This window comes from Haematobia irritans, chromosome 3, assembly GCF_050003625.1.
Source record: "Haematobia irritans isolate KBUSLIRL chromosome 3, ASM5000362v1, whole genome shotgun sequence".
NCBI classification, from domain to species: Eukaryota; Metazoa; Arthropoda; class Insecta; order Diptera; family Muscidae; genus Haematobia; species Haematobia irritans.
Window position 1 is genome coordinate 124,787,431 of NC_134399.1, and position 21,692 is coordinate 124,809,122.

General features: G+C 26.5%; 1 protein-coding gene and 1 long non-coding RNA gene across 2 annotated transcripts in view; one reads left to right on the forward strand and one right to left on the reverse strand.

Moving 5' to 3' along the window:
- The window catches only part of Tlk (Tousled-like kinase), a 493,920-nt gene that overhangs the window by 61,793 nt on the left and 410,435 nt on the right, over positions 1-21,692 (reverse strand). The gene's annotated exons all lie outside the window — the stretch shown is intronic.
- Positions 5,218-7,542, forward strand: LOC142228938 (uncharacterized). Its single transcript, XR_012720290.1, has 2 exons — positions 5,218-5,315; positions 7,267-7,542. It is a non-coding gene; the product is annotated as an uncharacterized LOC142228938 (long non-coding RNA).

The following is a 21,692-nucleotide window of genomic DNA, read 5'->3' on the forward strand; positions in this document are numbered from 1 at the left end:
TATTTCTATAGAAAATTTTGTCAAACGTTTATTTCTATAGATTTTTTTTTGTCAAACGTTTATTTCTATAGAAAATTTTGTCAAAATTTTATTTCTATAAAAAAATTTTGTCAATATTTTATTTTTATAGAAAATTTTCTCAAAACTTTATTTCTATACAAAATGTTCTCAAAATTTTAATTCTATAGAAAATTTTGCCAAATATTTGTCCAAAATTATATTTCCAAAGAAAATTTTGTCCAAAATTTTATTCTATAGAAAATTTAGTCCAAAAATTTATTTCTATAGAAAGTTTTGTCCAAAATTTTATTTCTATAGGAAATTTTGTCAAAATTTTATTTCTATAGAGAATTTTATCAAAATTTTATTTCTATAGAAAATGTTATCAAAATTTTATTTCTATAGAGAATTTTATCAAAATTTTATTTCTATAGACAATTTTATCAAAATTTTATTTCTATGGAAAATTTTATCAAAATTTTATTTCTATAGAAAATTTTGTAAAAATTTTGTTTTTATAGAAAATTTTGTCAAAATTTTTTTTCTATACAAAATTTTATTTCTATAGAAAATGTTGTCAAGCATTTATTTCTATAGATAATTTTGTCAACAGTTTATTTCTATAGAAAATTTTGTCAAAATTTTAATTCTATAGACATTTGTGGCAAAATGTTATTTTATAGAAAATTTTTTCAAAATGTTATTTTATAGAAAATTTTGTCAAACGTTTATTTCTATAGACAATTTTGTCAAAATTTTATTTCTATAAAAAATTTTTGTCAATATTTTATTTCTATAAAAAAATTTTGTCAATATTTTATTTTTATAGAAAATTTTCTCAAAACTTTATTTCTATACAAAATGTTCTCAAAATTTTAATTCTATAGAAAATTTTGCCAAATATTTGTCCAAAATTATATTTCCAAAGAAAATTTTGTCCAAAATTTTATTCTATAGAAAATTTAGTCCAAAAATTTATTTCTATAGAAAGTTTTGTCCAAAATTTTATTTCTATAGGAAATTTTGTCAAAATTTTATTTCTATAGAGAATTTTATCAAGATTTTATTTCTATAGAAAATGTTATCAAAATTTTATTTCTATAGAGAATTTTATCAAAATTTTATTTCTATAGGGAATTTTTTTCTGTAGAGAATTTTATCAAAATTTTATTTCTATAGAGAATTTTATCAAAATTTTATTTCTGTAGAAAATTTTATCAAAATTTTATTTCTATAGAAAATTTTATCAACATTTTATTTCTATAGAAAAAGTTGTCAAGCGTATATTTCTATAGAAAATTTCGCCAACATTTTATTTCTATACAAAATATTATCGCAATTTTATCTCTATGGAAAATTTTTTCCAAAATTTTATTTCTATAGAAAATTTTGTTAACATTTGATTTCTATAGAAAATATGGTCAACATTTTATTTCTATAGAGAATTTTATCAAAATTTTATTTCTATAGAAAATTTTAGTTCTATAGAAAAGTTGATCAAAATTTTATTTAAAAAAATTTGTTCAAATTTTATTTCTTTAGAAAATTTATCAGAATTTCATTTCTATAGAAAATTTTATCAAAATTTTATTTCTATAAAAAATGTTGTCAAAATTGTATAGAAAATTTTGTCAAAATTTTATTTCTATAAAAAATTTTGTCTAAATTTTATTTCTATAGAATATTTTATCAAAATTTTATTTCTATAGAAAATGTTGTCAAAATTTTATTTCTATAGAAAATTTTGTCAAAATTTTATTTCTATAGAAAATTTTAGTTCTATAGAAAAGTTGATCAAAATTTTATTTAAAAAAATTTGTTCAAATTTTATTTCTTTAGAAAATTTATCAGAATTTCATTTCTATAGAAAATTTTGTCAAAATTTTATTTCTATAGAAAATTTTGTCAAAATTTTATTTCTATAGAAAATTTTGTCAAAATTTTATTTCTATAAAAATTTTGTCTAAATTTTATTTCTATAGAATATTTTATCAAAATTTTATTTCTATAGAAAATGTTGTCAAAATTTTATTTCTATAGAAAATTTTGTCAAAATTTTATTTCTATAGAAAATTTTGTCAAAATTTTATTTCTATAGAAAATTTTAGTTTAATAGAAAATTTGATTTAAATTTTGTTAAAAAAATTTTTTGTTCAAATTTTATTTCTTTAGAAAATTTATGAAAATTTCATTTCTATAGAAAATGTTGTCAAACTTTTATTTCTATAAAAAATGTGGTCAAAATTGTATAGAAAATTTTATCACAATTTTATCAACATTTTGTCAACATTTTATTTCTATAGAAAATTTTGTCTAAATTTTATTTCTATAGAACATTTTATCAAAATTTTATTTGTATAGAAAATTTTATCAAAATTTTAATTCTATAGAAAATTTTCTCAAAATTTTATTTCTATAGAAAATTTTGTCAAGCGTTTATTTCTATAGAAAATGTTGTCAAAATTTTATTTCTATAAAAAAAAATTTTTCAATATTTTATTTCTATAGAAAATTTTTTTCAGAACTTTATTTCTATAGAAAATGTTCTCAAAAGTGTAATTCTATAGCATATTTTGCCAAATATTTGTCCAAAATGATATTTCTATAGAAAATTTTGTCCAAAATTTTATTTCTATAGAAAATATTGTCAAAATTTTATTTTTTATAGAGAATTTTATCAAAATTTTATTTCTATAGAAAATTTTATCAAAATTTTATTTCTATAGAAAATTTTGTCAAAATTTTAATTCTATAGAAAATTTTGTCAAAATTTTAATTCTATAGACATTTGTGGCAAAATATTATTTAATAGAAAATTTTGTCAAACGTTTATTTCTATAGAAATTTTTTTGTCAACATTTTATTTCTATAGAAAATTTTATCAAAATTTTATTTCTATAGATTTTATTTCTATAGAAAATGTTGTTGAAATAAAAAAAATGTTCAAATTTTATTTCTTTAGAAAATTTATCAAAATTTCATTTCTATAGAAAATTTTGTTAAAATTTTAGTTCTATAGAAAATTTGATCAAAATTTTATTTAAAAAAAAAATTTGGTCAAATTTTATTCCTTTAGAAAATTTATCAAAATTTCATTTCTATAGAAAATTTTGTCAATATTTTATTTCTATTAAAAATTTTTGTCAAAATTGTATAGAACATTTTATCAAACTTTTATTTCTATTGACAATTTTTGTCAAAATTTTATTTCTATAGAAAATTTTGTTAAAATTTTATTTCTATCGAAAATTTTGTCAAAATTTTATTTTTGTAGAAAATTTTGTTAAAATTTTATTTTTATAGAATTTTTTCTCAAAATTTTATTTCTATAGAAAATTTTGTCAACATTTTATTTCTATAGAAAATTTTGTCTAAATTTTATTTCTATAGAACATTTTGTCAACATCTTACTTCTATAGAAAATTTTGTCTAAATTTTATTTCTATAGAAAATTTTGTCAAAATTTTAATTCTATAGAAAATTTTGTCAAAATTTTAATTCTATAGACATTTGTGGCAAAATATTATTTTATAGAAAATTTTGTCAAACGTTTATTTCTATAGAAATTTTTTTGTCAAACGTTTATTTCTATAGACAATTTTGTCAAAATTTTATTTCTATAGAAAATTTTGTCAAAATTTTATTTTTGTAGAATATTTTGTTAAAATTTTATTTTTATAGAATTTTTTTCTCAAAATTTTATTTCTATAGAAAATTTTGTCAACATTTTATTTCTATAGAAAATTTTGTCTAAATTTTATTTCTATAGAAAATTTTGTCAACATTTTATTTCTATAGAAAATTTTGTCTAAATTTTATTTCTATAGAACATTTTATCAAAAATTTATTTCGATAGAAATTTTTGTCAAAATTTGTCAATTTCAAGTTTAATTTATAGACCTATAGCCGAGATTATGAGATAAAAAATCATAAAAATTTTATTTCTATATAAAATTTTGTCAACATTTTATTTCTATAGAAAATTTTGTCAAAATTTTATTTCTATAGAATTTTTTTTTTTTCAAAATTTTATTTCTATAGAAAATTTTCTCAAAATTTTATTTCTATAGAAAATTTTTGACAAAAATTTATTTCTAAAGAAAATTTTTGACAAAAATTTATTTCTATAGAAAGTTTTATTATATTTTTATATATGTGTGGTAATGGAGATTTTTTTGTGGACTAATCTACAGAACAGAAATAAAATAGAGGTTAAGTCAATGTCAAATCTAACCTGGAAATGAGAAAAAAACAATGTCTTAAAACATGACACAATGTTCACAATATCAAAGCAAGGTTAAGAGAATAAGGCATATGTACATATATGTGTGTTCATTTGTCAAATGACGTTAGCTTTGTATGCAATCATCATGGACTGATTGTTGCCTACTGTAAAAATTACTATTTTCTATATTTACAAAATCATCCCAAGAAAGAAAGAAAGAAAGAAAAAAATACTGACAACATTGGGATTTGTTTTGGTTTTAAATATTATAAACAAATTCAAATAAATAATTATTGTGGTCGATTGTCGCGCGTAATTCTACCCACTCGCCCCGATGACAGACAGATCGACTAATTGTAAAAAATAAAATGATCCCTCTCCGTCTCCCCGTATTCTATTTCGATAGCAAACCCTTCTTCAAGAGAATAAAATTTTTATAGTTTAGTCGATGTATATAAATGGCATATAAAAAATGGACAGACATTTTACAGGTATATATAGAAATATATTTGTACTTTGTGCATGACAGAGTATTGAGAGTATATATGTATATACATAGAATAGTACTACAATAAGACATGTATATAAATATAAAGCAAAATACCTACAGATGTTGTACATACCATTCATCTATGCATTCAATGCGAATGTATGTAAATATAAAAAAAAAAAACAACAAAAAAACGTGAGACACAATGACAATAAGTCAAAGTGTCACACAGAAATGTAGTAGTGGTTGGGGATGACAACGTCAAAGCCGTCAGTTGTGGCAACAACGCCGTTTATAATATGACTACGATGAGGTCGTTGGTGTTACAGAGAGGCGTAACATATGGCGTTATAATTGTTGGCGATTTTCAATCGTTTCTTTTTGTTGCTTTTGTTGTTGTTGTTGTTGATGGTGTGTAAGTTGTGTATTGAGTGTTTATCTCTTCTTTATGATGCTTTTTATTCGCAAATGAAATTTGTTCGTTGTATACTTAGTAGGTCTTGGTAGATTAGCACGATTACTCGTCGTCGAATCAGTTGCGTATAGTTTTCAAAAAGCGGACAAAAAGATTACCAAGAACAACAACAACATAAGCATCGGGTAACAACATCCAAATCAAAATGAGAAATGAATAAATGAAAATAAACAAAATCGAAATACTATATACATAAGTGTATGAAAGAAACGAGTAGTCAAGTTTAGGCAGCCATAGTCGGCATTTGTCTATGGGACGGTCGGTCTGACGTTTTGTTTAGATGTTTTTTTTTTTTCAAAACAAAACAATGCAAGACACAAACAAAGATTATAAAAGAGGAAGATGGGATATTGGCTACTGAGCACATCAAACCATTTACCACATTAGTTTAATACTCGAACCAAACGCGTATACGACAAGTATTGACATAGCATTAAAATGCACATAAAAAGAAATTAAGAGCACGAACTAAATTTCCATAAAGGGGAAAATGTAGTTGTTGTCTAAAATTTATCATTGTTTCATTAAGAAAATTAAATTTTTCATTTAAAAAATAAAAACTAAAAACAACTAAAAGGTTACAAACATGTATTAAACTAATGTGGTAAATGCAACATTTGGTATGACGCAAGCCAATCTCCCATCTTCCTCTTTTATTATCTTTGGACACAAAGGCCCATAGTTATAGGTTGATAGCTAAATAAATGGATAGATAGATAAATAGCAAGATGGACAAGAAGGGATAATGAAGGCGGGTAGTAGTATAACCCCTTAGCGCACTACACCACACTACATCGCATGGCAAAAATCTAAAGTAACACCACAAAAGGTTTACGAGTTGACGAATATTCCGCAAATAGGTACAAAATTTTTCTCTTCATTATATTTTATTTTGTTTTTTGTAGCCTTGTAGTCGTCGTTGTGTGGCATCGGCAGTCGTAGCTGGCAAAAATATACAAAGTTTTTTTTTTTAAGATTTCTTTTTTTTTTGGTCTGGTATTGGAGTGCAAAATGTACTTGTGTCCATGTACATATATACTGGTGATTAGCCACAAATGGCTATAGCGTTATAATATACGCCTTTGCAATATGGAATTATTTAGTCATTTTCATAAAGTATGATCACGCACTTGATACCATTGGTGTTTCCGTAGATGTTGTGAATTTTGGTGACCTTTTTGAAATTGAATTAAATTCTTTTTTTACCGGTAAGGGTAAACGTGCCAGACTTTTCAAAATCGATGATACTGGCTTTCTCTCTCTCTCTCTCGGGATATTTAATTTAATTTAACTTTAATTCAATATAAGTTTCAATTAAAATAATTTTTATTTGAGTCATTATATTGACCAAAGCTTAGAATTTTAACCAAAGTAAGTACGGTATAAAATATCATCAAGTAGGTATGTATGCATGTTAAATAACAAAGATGTAGGGATGATAGATTTGGCAAATTTTTAGTTTTTGCACTTTTTTCTGTTGTTTCTATTTCTGTTGTTTCGTTTTCGATTGATTTGGATGATTTTGATATTTCCTTTTCTCTAGCAGTGCCCTTCCCCACCAAACTTGTGAATCTCATACGATGAGATTACTCTTTATGTATTCATGTTGTTGTTGTTGTTGTCGTAGTTGGCTCTGTTGCTTTATTAGCAAAATCAAATCAAATAATTGAAAGATCTTTATTTTTTTTGCACATTTTCACTATTGCCATCATAGTTTTGGTGAGTGTAGTGGAAAGGGGGCGAGAGGTAGTGGAGGTATAGATGTTTTGTTAGGTTGTATACGACTATGTTGGAATGAGCCAATTCTCATATTAAAGAGTTTGAAGAAGGCCAAACAAGAGATGGCTAGCCCCGCTAAGTGCGGTGGCGGATTAAATGACATACAGACTAACTAACTAACAAACTGACTGCATGTCTGACAGACAATCTGACGGCTGTTGGATAAGGCAAAAATTTTGCACACAACTTGATTAGTTGATTTGTTGCTGTTGCTGCTGCTGCAGCTGCTGCCGCTGTTGATTCTGCTTCCATTATTGTTATTGTTGCTATTTTAAATGCCTTTGTTTTTATTTTTAGCTACATCCAAATAAATGACTTTCACCAATTATTGATTTGTTGGGCAAAAACAACAACAACGACAGTATCACACAAACTACCAACCACTACAATGATGATTGCAATTGCAAACATTTTTTTTTTGCCTTTTGTTGTGTGTGAATAATACATAAAAAATTTATTATTAAAAATATTTTAACCAACTATTATATAAATATTTTCTACACATAATTATTTATTTATCTACACATATATTAGCACTTATTATTTAAAAATAATACATAATTAAAATGTTAATAGACTAGCTAAAGATATTTATCGACTGGCGATAGCAATAAAATTTTGTTAATTTTGGTAAAATGTTTTAGTGGTGTGAGTTTGATAATTTAATTTAACTGAATTTATTTTAAGACCGTTTTCACGTAGGCTTTAAATGTCAGTTAGCAAAATGTAAAATGTGAATGCATGCACCCAGAGAAGGAATATGATCACCTCAAACATGTTTTAAGAGCAAAATGTTATTTTTGGATGGCGACCATGTAACATGGTTTTCGCAACCATGTTATTTTCTCGGAAATCATGTATCTGATTTCGGCAAGCAGGTTATATTTGACGAGAAAATAACATTTTAGTGACAAACATGTTACATGGTCACCATACAAAAATAACATTTTACTCTTGAAACATGTTTGAGGTGATCATATTCCTTCTCTGCGTGTGCGCAGGATTACTAACATAACCGGTAGTGCCTTTGAATAATGTCAATCATTCAGCATTTGACTCTATTTCACAATCTTAAAACTCTTTATGATCTATGAAATTCAGTGTTGCCAACTATAGAGAAGCAAAAATAGCTAGATAAAAAATTATAGCAAAAAATTGTTAATATTTGTAAACAATGGCCAGAAATGTAGCCAAATGAACTTTATTCAATTTACGATGGTAATACCAAATATATCTAGAAATAGCTATAAAATAGCTGAATTGGCATCACTGATGAAATAATTCAACATTTGTCAGATTTGTTTTCTCTCTAAACTTTTCTCAGAGAGTCCCTTTGAAAGCTAAGTAACAATGCTCTAACGGTGATTAAAGTATGTTGATTGAATCTAATTTAACTATTTTTTTTAAATATAATTTCTTTAATTTAAATAAATTTATTTTAGTTTATATTTATTCTATAATTTCAACTTTTATTTGGTTTAGGTTAGGTTAGGCTGAAAAGAGAGGTGGAAAGCCCATTTTTAATACTCTTTCTCACTTCCTCTAACTTTTTTCACTTACTTTTATTGTTAATGTACGGAACTGTCAAAAATAAAATTTTGTCTTTTTTTATTTATTTTTCATCAATACTAAAAGTAGTTTTTTTTAAAATTTTTTGTGTGTTTTCTCCAAATACGATACATTTCAATAATTTTAACATGCATTAAGTCATCAAACTTTGGGTGTTAAATGATTAATCAAAATATGTACCTATATAATGATAGTCAGTATTTTAAATAACACCACTAATTGATCCATTTGTCTTAATGACACACAAGCGCCATTCGTAATATTAATGGGTTAAATTTGTTTCATTGTATCGCTGAATACGGAGAATGCATAACAAATGTTGACAGTCATGGGTTAAATGTCGAATAACTGACGATGGGAGTTTGTTGCTGTTGATCGTTGTCGTGGTCGTAGTCGTCACACGAGCTTAAATCAAAACGGCTGTTAATTAACATAAACCTCTGTGTTATCAGAGTAACATAACATTACATGGAGTGTGAGCACACGAATCCACCCATACAAACACACGCCCCAGCCTTTTTGTGGAAAATATATGTGACGATTACACTGGCAGATATCACCAGCCGTCTGTATGTTTAGTTAAGTGGTGATTGAAATGACATGATAAAAATCTGACATTTAAATAATGTGAGACCCATAGAGCGACAGTTTGATTCTGGTTAAAATCATATATGATTTATAAATAAAATGGTATGAAATTGTAACAGCACCATATAATTGAAACTAAATTTGACGTTAACAATTGCTTTATGCAATATAAAGAAATCTTTGTTTTGCGCGTAGGTACCACATATGTACCCTTTTCATATCATTGGAAGCTGTCACTAATTAAAAATTAATATATGTATTTTACTGTGATATGGGGAAAAAGTGTATGTATAATGTATGAAATGTAGATCATATTTTTTTGTTCTTTTCAATAAGATTATTATTTGGCATATACACGCCAAAAAATACTTTTCTCTCGAATGAAATGTTATTAAATTAAATTAAAGTATTTTCTTTAAGAGAAAATAAACCCGAATGTAGGACCAGAGTTTTAATGATCTCTAGTTTTTTTATTTTTTTTTTAAGAATTTTTAATGTAAGAAAGAAAACTTCATTTGTCTACAATTTTTTTCCTCTTTCAGTATACAGATCGTCTCAGAATTAAGTTAATCTGACTTAGTATGTCATTCCGATATGTTTTTTTATAAATTTTTTTTATCAACTAAAATAATAATTATAAGAAAATTCATAAACACTAATATTAATAATACTCACGCCATACATTAAAACACATTTTCGACACTGATGCTTACCTGAAAAAAAAGAAAATATTTGGATTAGATACAGTATGTCAAGAAAGTCTTTTGACATTGCCAAATATTTCAAATTCTAGAAATAATTGAAATATTAAATATTTTATTAAATTTTTAATTCTGTGTACGTATGTATACTTTGCAAAATACATAATAAAATATTTTTTTAAAATTTCATTATATTTAATTTTGGAACAAAACATAATTTTTATCCCATTGTCAAAACACTTTCTTGACAAACTGTACATGCATTACTCTATGTAAATGTCAATAACGTGAACTAGAGAGAAAATGTACTTCTCTCATTCGTTTAATTTTGTATCATAGAAAAACACGAGCTAATATAAACACACAAAAGCATAGAAAAGTAGACAAAAATATTTGGCAAACAATAATATCTATAAAATAGGAAATACAAAATGTGAAGCGTACATTACAGTATAATAAATAAACTTGAAAAGGGGTAGACGAAAACTAGAAAGGGAGGGCAAATTCTTCATAAATTGGAAAAAGCACCCAAAAAAGAGGGGCTCTAATGGCAACTGAACTTTTTTTAGTTCATGAAGATTAGTTGATTTTAGTTAAATTTTGCACGATCTAAGTAAATGTTCCTTATTTGAATAATTTTTTACTAACTTTAATGACGTGAACTAAAAATAAGAAAAAAGTTGTATACAAATATAGTGTAAAATTTTACTAAAAAATAAAATAGTTCATATTTTCCTAAAATGGCAGAAGTTTGCTTAAATTGAGTTCATAAGTCTCTCAAATGAGTAAATTTTACTAAAATTGTACCTGTCTCGAACTTCGTACATCGCTAAAGACATTTTAACAATTTTTAAATCCAAGTTTTTCTTCCAACATATGAAATTTTCTTAAACAACAGAAAAAAATTAATTATTTTTAGAAAATTTTGTTCAATTTGACAAAAAGTATTAACTTATTTGTAACATGTTGCAATTAGAAAACTATTTTAGTTAAAATTTTCTAAAATAAAACCACATTTTCTTCCACGGTGGGGTCACTTTTTTTGGGTGTAGGCATACTTCTTATTATCATCTATTCCTCTAAAATATTGGCATAGTTGTGGTAGTTTGAATAGCTTTGTTGGTTCGTTGCTTGTGTGTTTTTGTTATGTTGACATGGGAAATCAAGTTTGAAAGTCATTGGACATTAGTAGTGAGAAAATGAGCTAAATCAATGTGAGTACGTGCGATTGTATTTTGTATATATTTTGGAAATCAGCGTTGGCACAATGAATTTTTATTTTTGACCAACGTTTTTCCAGGATTGGACTAAAATTCGTACCAGCGGACCATTTTTCCAAATTAAATTAATATAATTTAAAAGTTAAATTTTTCCAAAATTCTACGACGTTAGACAATTTTGTCAAATTCTTAATTCTATAGCAAACTTTTTATTTCTAAAGAAAATTTTGTCAAAATTTTATTTCTATAGAAAATTTTGTCAAAATTTTATTTCTATAGAAAATTTGGTCAAAATTGTATTTCTACAGAAAATGTTGTCAAAATTTTATTTCTATCGAAAATTTTGTCAAAATTGTATTTCTATAGGAAATTTTGTCAAAATGTTATTTCTATAAAAAAAGTTGTCGAAATTTTATTTCTATAGAAAATTTTGTCAAAATTTTAGTACAATAGAACATTTTTTCAAAATTTTATTTCTTTAGAAAATTTTTTCAAAATTTTATTTCTTTGGAATTTTTCTTTTCAAAATTTTAATTCTATAAGAAATTTTGTCAAAATTTTATTTCTATGGAAAATTTTGTCAAAATTTTATTTCTATAAAAAATTTTGTCAAAATTTTATTTCTATAAAAAATTTTATCAAAATTTTATTTCTATAGAAAATTTTATCAAAATTTTATTTCTATAGAAAATTTTGTCAAAATGTTATTTCTATAAAAAAAAATTTTCAAAATTTTATTTCTATAGAAAATTTTATCAAAATTTTAGTACTATAGAAAATTTTTTCAAAATTTTATTTCTTTAGAAAATTTTTTCAAAAATTTTATTTCTTTGGATTTCTTCTTCAAAATTTTAATTCTATAAGAAATTTTGTCAAAATTTTATTTCCATTTGTTTTGTTTTGTTATTGTTGGTTTTGTTCTTTAAGCATTGTCGTTGTTTTTTTATTTCAGCTTAAAACCATACATTGACTAAACTACAAGAGTAGCTTAACCAACAGAGGAAAAGAATGTTTGTCAAATTTATTTGGGCAAAGCCCTATAGACTGCAAGATGGTTGGATGGACGCACGTTTCGGAATTACCACATTCCTCATCAGCATCCTCTACTTGCAGCAAAACTATCAACCAATTATCAGAATAAATTCAGGCAGTTTATTAAACCCAACAAAAACCACACTTGAACCCTCCGAAAAAAGGTTTTACATTGATAGCCGGCTTATGCCGAAATAAACTCGAAACAAACATATCTCTTTTCCTATGCCACTGTCAAATCATCGATTTGAATTCACATGGCTGGGTTTATTTTGAGCGTGCCTCCTCTTCTTTTTCCATTTGTTTTGTTTTGTTATTGTTGGTTTTGTTCTTTAAGCATTGTCGTTGTTTTTTTATTTCAGCTTAAAACCATACATTGACTAAACTACAAGAGTAGCTTAACCAACAGAGGAAAAGAATGTTTGTCAAATTTATTTGGGCAAAGCCCTATAGACTGCAAGATGGTTGGATGGACGCACGTTTCGGAATTACCACATTCCTCATCAGCATCCTCTACTTGCAGCAAAATGCTGATGAGGAATGTGGTAATTCCGAAACGTGCGTCCATCCAACCATCTTGCAGTCTATAGGGCTTTGCCCAAATAAATTTGACAAACATTCTTTTCCTCTGTTGGTTAAGCTACTCTTGTAGTTTAGTCAATGTATGGTTTTAAGCTGAAATAAAAAAACAACGACAATGCTTAAAGAACAAAACCAACAATAACAAAACAAAACAAATGGAAAAAGAAGAGGAGGCACGCTCAAAATAAACCCAGCCATGTGAATTCAAATCGATGATTTGACAGTGGCATAGGAAAAGAGATATGTTTGTTTCGAGTTTATTTCGGCATAAGCCGGCTATCAATGTAAAACCTTTTTTCGGAGGGTTCAAGTGTGGTTTTTGTTGGGTTTAATAAACTGCCTGAATTTATTCTGATAATTGGTTGATAGTTTTGCTGCAAGTAGAGGATGCTGATGAGGAATGTGGTAATTCCGAAACGTGCGTCCATCCAACCATCTTGCAGTCTATAGGGCTTTGCCCAAATAAATTTGACAAACATTCTTTTCCTCTGTTGGTTAAGCTACTCTTGTAGTTTAGTCAATGTATGGTTTTAAGCTGAAATAAAAAAACAACGAAAATTTTATTTCTATAGAAAATTTTGTCAAAATTTTATTTCTATAGAAAATTTTATAAAAATTTTATTTCTATAGAAAATTTTGTCAAAATTGTATTTCAATAGATAATTTTGTCCAAATTGTATTTCTATAGAAAATTTTGTGAAAATTGTATTTCTATAGAAAATTTTTCAAAATTTTATTTCTTTGAAATTTTTTTTTTTGTTTTAATTTTAATTATATAAGAAATTTTGTCAAAATTTTATTTCTATAGAACATTTTATCAAAATTTTATTTCTATAGAAAATTTTATCAACATTTTATTTCTATAGAAAATTTTGTCAAAATTTTATTTCTAAAGAAAATTTTTTCAAAATCTTATTTCTTTGGAATTTTTTTTTCAAAATTTTAATTCTATAAGAAATTTTGTCAAAATTGTATTTCTATAGAAAATTTTATCAAAATTTTATTTCTATAGAAAATTTTATCAAAATTTTATTTCTATAGAAAATTTTATCAAAATTTTATTTCTATTGAAAATTTTTCAAAATTGTATTTCTTTGGATTTTTTTTTTTATTTTAATTCTATAAGAAATTTTGTCAAAATTTTATTTCTATAGAAAATTTTATCAAAATTTTATTTCTATAGAAAATTTTATCAAAATTTTATTTCTATTGAAAATTTTTTCAAAATTGTATTTCTATAGAAAATTTTGTCAAAATTGTATTTCTTTAGAAATTTTATCAAAATTTTATTTCTTTGGAATTTTCAAAATTTTAATTCTATAAGAAATTTTGTCAAAATTTTATTTCTATAGAAAATTTTATCAAAATTTTATTTTTATAGAAAATATTGTCAAAATTTTATTTCTATAGCAAATTTTGTCAAAATTTTATTTCTATAGAAAATTTTGTCAAAATTTTATTTCTATAGAAAATTTTATCAAAATTTTATTTCTATAGAAAATTTTATCAAAATTTTATTTCTATAGAAAATTTTGTCAAAATTTTATTTCTATAGCAAATTTTGTCAAAATTTTATTTCTATAGCAAATTTTGTCAAAATTTTATTTCTATAGCAAATTTTGTCAAAATTTTATTTCTATAGCAAATTTTGTCAAAATTTTATTTCTATAGAAAATTTTGTAAAAATTTTATTTCTACAGAAAATTTTGTCAAAATTTTAGTTCAATAGAAAATTTATGTACCTTTTTCCAAAATTTACCAAAATCAAGAATTCTATCATTCTACCAGTAAAAAATTTACCATTATTTTTAAGAATTATACCAGCTGGGGCAACCGGCTCAGGTGCCGGCTCTAAGCATTATTGTTAAATACACCACACGCAGATAAGGAATATGATCACCGCAACCATGTTCCAAGAGCAAAATGTTACTTTTTCACGGAAAACAGGTAGCATGTTTGTCGAAACCATGTTCTTTTCTCGGAAATTATGTATCTTATTTCGGAAAGCATGTTATGTTTGACGAGAAAAGAATATTTTTGCGACAAAAATGCACATGGTCGCCGCGAAAAAGTAACATGGTACTCTTGAAACATGTTTGAGGTGATCATATTCTTTCTCTGGGTGCATGTGTGTATTTCGTCTTCTTCTGGGCGTTTCAAATATATACACTATCTTATAATACTTCACCGAGCCACCGTGGTGCAATGGTTAGCATGCCCGCCATGCATACACAAGGTCGTGGGTTCGATACCTGCTTCGACCAAAAGCCAAAAAGATTTTCAGCGGTGGATTATCCCACCAGAAATGCTGGTGACATTTCTGAGGGTTTCATAGTTTCTCTAAGTGGTTTCACTGCAATGTGGAAAGCCGTTCGAACTCGTCTATAAAAAGGAGGTCCCTTGTCATTGGGCTTAACATGGAATCGGGCAGCACTCAGTGATAAGAGAGAAGTTCACAAATGTGGTATCACAATGGACTGAATAGTCTAAGTGAGCTTGATACATCGGGCTGCCACCTAAACTAACCTAATACTCCGTTCCTCAGTGTGGCGGAAAAAGCATATTTCTCGTTTCACATTTGCGGACGAATGTGGTATAGACAATATTCCTCTCAAAAATGTTGAGATCCTGTAATAAAAACTAAAATATTCTCATTTTGGAATATGTTTATTTCTTCAATTTCCGCTACTTACAATTTTGAGTTTTTGGGTTGAGTTGATATCCGAGAAAATTTCACATTTAGGGCAGAACAATTCTATATAGAGTAATTGTAATGAAAAAGTATCAAATGGCTCGCGATCGTGCCACGGTGCTTTTGGCAGTCGAAATGTATCAGAAAAAGCGCAAAAGTGTCAACTTTATCAACCCTGGTTTATAGCATTGCCTACCCCCTTTCTCTCTCTCTCTCTCTTCAATAGTACTTCACTCTTCAATCAGCTAAAAAACTAAACTTTCTGATTCATTTACGAAAAAGTGCATCGCAAATTGGTTCAAACGCATGGAAAATTGTATCTTTAATACCGAAATATAAAAGACAACCCTTGTAAAGGGTGATTTGTTAAGAGCTTGATAACTTTTTTTTTAAAAAAAAACGCATAAAATTTGCAAAATCTCATCGGTTCTTTATTTGAAACGTTAGATTGGTCCATGACATTTACTTTTTGAAGATAATTTCATTTAAATGTTGACCGCGGCTGCGTCTTAGGTGGTCCATTCGGAAAGTCCAATTTTGGGCAACTTTTTCGAGCATTTCGGCCGGAATAGCCCGAATTTCTTCGGAAATGTTGTCTTCCAAAGCTGGAATAGTTGCTGGCTTATTTCTGTAGACTTTAGACTTGACGTAGCCCCACAAAAAATAGTCTAAAGGCGTCAAATCACATGATCTTGGTGACCAACTTACCGGTCCATTTCTTGAGATGAATTGTTCTCCGAAGTTTTCCCTCAAAATGGCCATAGAATCGCGAGCTGTGTGGCATGTAGCGCCATCTTGTTGAAACCACATGTCAACCAAGTTCAGTTCTTCCATTTTTGGCAACAAAAAGTTTGTTAGCATCGAACGATAGCGATCGCCATTCACCGTAACGTTGCGTCCAACAGCATCTTTGAAAAAATACGGTCCAATGATTCCACCAGCGTACAAACCACACCAAACAGTGCATTTTTCGGGATGCATGGGCAGTTCTTGAACGGCTTCTGGTTGCTCTTCACTCCAAATGCGGCAATTTTGCTTATTTACGTAGCCATTCAACCAGAAATGAGCCTCATCGCTGAACAAAATTTGTCGATAAAAAAGCGGATTTTCTGCCACTGATTTTGGTAATAAAATTCAATGATTTGCAAGCGTTGCTCGTTAGTAAGTCTATTCATGATGAAATGTCAAAGCATACTGAGCATCTTTCTCTTTGACACCATGTCTGAAATCCCACGTGATCTGTCAAATACTAATGCATGAAAATCCTAACCTCAAAAGAATCACCCTTTATATATGTAGATAGGTTTTGTGTGTGTATATATTTGCTTATTACCTTTAAACTTGTTTGCCGAAAAACGAATACGTATTTATTATATCATTCAATAATAAAAAATTTTGCGATGCTATTGTATTTGAAAACATTTGTTTACATTCAGTGTTGACTCATTTAAGGCAAAACAAATTTTAATTTATATTGTTCACTTTCGTTTTTTTTTTTTGGAGGATGACTTTATTTTGCTCGAAGGACCAAATCTTTCAATATTGTCACTCACATAATTTTTTCTTTAGTTTCTTTATTTTTATTTCATTATTATTAATTGAAAAAATATTTTAATTAATTTGCATAAAGTTTACAAAGAAAAAGTATTGTTGTGTTCAGTAGTTATAATTTAAATTAATTTATTATTATTATCTACCATTATTGTTCAAAATCTTATGGCTACAATCGATAGTTTTTCTTATTGTCTTTATTTGTAAATCAGTTTCAGTTTCAGTTACTTTCAAATAACAATAATTAAACGTTTTGCCTTATAATAACAACAATGATAATTGAGGTTTCTATTGTATTCTATTTTGATTTTTCTTGTTGTTTTTGTTGTTGTTGTTGTTATAGCTGTATATTAGCTTTTGTTTTTGGTTTTATTTTCAATTTTCAATTTCTTCTCGTGTATTTTTTGTTTTGTATATTGTGTATAATTTCCGTTTATTGTTGAAGCACAAACAAATTGAGACTAAATGTTGCTAAAGCTAAAGTACGCTAAAAAATCAACAAAACAACAACAACAAAAAACATGAATATCAACAAAATAAATAAAACAACGAAACATGTGTATATAGCAGCGTAAACACAATCATCTGTACTCTCTCATATACATAAATACGTACACGTGTACATATGTATGTATAAATGTAGTCGTCTTTAACGTAGCGATGCAAACAAACAAACATTCAGATGTATAGTATACACACACATGTCCACCTATATATCTCTATAACCAAAACACACCAAAATAAAATAATAACAATAATAATAATAACAATAATAAATACAATAACAACAACGACAACAGCAATAAAACATTAGCAAATTAGCTGGCATAGTTAAGCTAGTAGCTGTTGGCTCACCGGTGGCCGCTTTTGCCGCTATAATAGCTTGACTGAATCCGCTATTCAGAGTACAACAATACTATGGCCAAAGATACAAATGAATGCAAAAACAAACAATCTGACAACGAATTTTCATTCATTCTTTTAACATTAGCACGAGGTGAGTATAATCAAAGGGGGGTTATATGGCTGCATTACATATGGAATAAAGATAAACATAATTAAAGTAAAGTAAAAACAAGTATACACGGCCGTAAGTTCGGCCAGGCCGAAGCTTATGTACCCTCCATCATGGATTGCGTAGAAACTTCATCTAAACACTGCCATCCACAATCGAATTACTTAAGTTGCGGTAACGCTTGTCGATGGCAAGGTATCTTAAAACCTCCTAATGCGCTTTACAGACTATCAGTTATTCCGGACGACAGTGCTCGTGTCGTACATATCCCATATATTGTGCACATTATAAGTTAAGTCCGAAGGCATAATCGATACTGCTGCATGTTTATGGGACCGATAACATATTTACCGATTATTTAGTCATCGCCGACAAGTCGTATCGATCCGACACACTATAAGATTCTTTACAAACACCGACATTCCGTCCGGAATAACTGATAGTCTGTAAAGCGCATAACACCATCTTCTAAATTGTATGAAGTCCATACGTGGTATATATTAAATCAAAAAAGATCGATCCAATACGTATATAATTCTGTTTGACAAAGTAGACATAAAATTTTGACAAAATTTTCTATAGAAATAAAATTTTCACAAAATTTTTTATAGAAATAAAAATTTTACAAAATTTTCTATAGAAATAAAAATTTTGACAAAATTTTCTATAGAAAGAAAATTTTGACAAAAATTTCTACAGAAATAAAATTTTAACAAAATTTTCTATTGAAATAAACTTTTGACAAAATTTTCTATAGAAATAAAATCTTGGTAGATTAGTTACGGCTCGAGTGGCAACCATGATTATGAACCGAATAAAATTTGAACAAAATTTTCTATAGAAATAAAATTTTGACAAAATTTTCTACAGAAATAAAATTTTGACAATGATGAAAATTTTATTATGAACCGAATAAAATTTTAACAAAATTTTCTCTAGAAATAAAATTTTGACAAATTTTTTATAGAAATAACATTTTGGTAGATTATTTTTGGCTCTAGTGGCAACCATGATTATGAACCGATATGGACCAATTTTTGTGTGATTGGACCAATTTTGGTATGGTTGGTAGCGACCATATACTAACACCATGTACCAAATTTCAGCCGGATCGGATGAAATATGCTTCTCTTAGAGGCTCCACAAGCCAAATCTGGGGATCGGTTTATATGGGGGCTATATATAATTAAGGACCGATATGGACCAATTTTTGGCATGGTTATTAGAGACCATATACCAACATCATGTACCAAATTTCAGCCGGATCGGATGAAATTTGCTTCTCTTTGAGGCTCCGCAAGCCAAATCTGGGGATCGGTTTATATGGGGGCTATATATAATTATGGACCGATGTGGACCAATTTTCGCATGATTGTTAGAGACCATATATCAACACCATGTACCAAATTTCAGCCGGATCGGATGAAATTTGCTTCTCTTTTAGGCTCCGCAAGCCAAATCTGGGGATCGGTTTATATGGGGGCTATATATAATTATGGATGATGTGGAAAAATTTTTGCATGGTTGTTAGAGACCATATACCAACACCATATACCAAATTTCAGCCGGATCGGATGAAATATGCTTCTGTTAGAGGCTCCACAAGCCAAATCTGAGGGTCCCTTTATATGGGGGCTATACATAAAAGTGGACCGATATGGCCCATTTTCAATACCATCCGACCTACATCGATAACCACTACTTGTGCCAAGTTTCAAGCCGATAGCTTGTTTCGTTCGGAAGTTAGCGTGATTTCAACAGACGGACGAACGGACATGCTTAGATCGACTCAGAATTTCACCACGACCCAGAATATATATACTTTATGGGGTCTTAGAGCAATATTTCGATGTGTTACAAACGGAATGACAAAGTTAATATACCCCCATCCTATGATGGAGGGTATAAAAAATGTAATTAATTTTTTTTTAGTTGAAATAAATCAAAGTACAGAAAATTGAATTAAATTAAACTAAGTAAATGAAAAAAAAAAATAGATTAAATTTGCAATGAAATAAATGTTCTTAAAATTACTTATATAGCATTTTCCTATTTATTTATTCATCTCGCCCAAAAACTGTTATTAAATTGTGAACATTTTTGGCTATGAAGCTCCATCAAGGACCAGTATTTATCGATGGTATGGTGATATCTACCGAGGTAGTACCTAACACGAAAATTAAAACTTTTAAAAAGATTGAATTTATAGAAAATTTTATTTCTTTAGAAAATTTTGTGAAAGTTTTATTTCTTTAGAAAATTTTGTGAACATTTTATTTTTATAGAAAAATTTTGCAAAATTTAATTTTTTTATGAAATTTTGTGAACATTTTATTTCTATAGAAAATTTTTGCAAAATTTCATTTCTTTAGAAAATTTTGTCAAAATTTTATTTCTATAGAAAATTTTGTCAAAATTTTATTTCCTTAGAAAATTTTGTGAAAATTTTATTTCTTTAGAAAATTTTGTCCAAATTTTGTTTCTTTAGAAAATTTTGTCCAAATTTTGTTTCTTTAGAAAATTTTGTGAAAAATTTATTTCTTTACAAAATTTTTGCAAAATTTTATTTTTTAGAAAATTTTGTCAAAATTTTATTTCTTTAGAAAATCTTGTCAAAATTTTAATTCTATAAAATTTTTTTTCAAAATTTTATTTCCATAGAAAATTTTGTCAAAATTTTATTTCCATAGAAAATTTTGTCAAAATTTTATTTCCATAGAAAATTTTCTCATAATTTTTATTTCTGTAGATAATTTTGTGAATATTTTATTTATTTAGAAAAATTTTGCAAAATTTTAGTTTGTCAAACTTTTATTTCTATAGGAAATTTTGCTAACCTTCAACTGGTGAGGTTAAATTTTGCGTACTTTGGGACGTGGGGTAAATTTGACCCCCTCTTTTACATAAATATTAATATGTACTTTATTTTACACGTTTTATTTACAATACATGTAAACCTGTGTGCAAGGTGGCAAATTTTACCACCACGTGGACAGTTAAATGTTAAAATTTTATATATGTAGAAAATTTTGTCAAAATTTTATTTCTTTAGAAAATTTTATCAAAATTTTATTTCTATTGAAAATTTTATCAAAATTTTATTTCTTTAGAAAATTTTGTGAAAATTTAATTTCTTTAGACAATTTTGTCGAAATTTTATTTCTATAGAAAATGTTTGCAAAATTTTATTTCTTTAGAAAATTTTGTCCAAATTTTAATTTTTTAGAAAATTTTGTCCAAATTTTATTTCTTTAGAAAATTTTATCAAAATTTTATTTCTTTAATTTTCGTTAATTTATCAAAATTTTATTTTTTTATAAAATTTTGTGAATATTTTATTTCCATAGAAAATTTTGTGAAAATTTTATTTCTATAGAAAATTTTATCAACATTTAATTTGTTTAGAAAATTTTGTCAACATTTTATTTCTATAAAAAATTTTGTCTAAATTTTTATTTTTATAGAAAATTTTGTCAAAATTTTATTTCTATAGAAAATTATCTCAAAATTTTATTTCTTTAGAAAATTTTGTCCAAATTTTATTTTTTTAGAAAATTTTGTCAAAATTTTATTTCTTTAGAAAATTTTGTCAAAATTTTATTTCTTTAATTTTCGTTAATTTATCAAAATTTTATTTTTTTATAAAATTTTGTGAATATTTTATTTCCATAGAAAATTTTGTGAAAATTTTATTTCTATAGAAAATTTTGTCAACATTTAATTTGTTTAGAAAATTTTGTCAACATTTTATTTCTATAAAAAATTTTATCTAA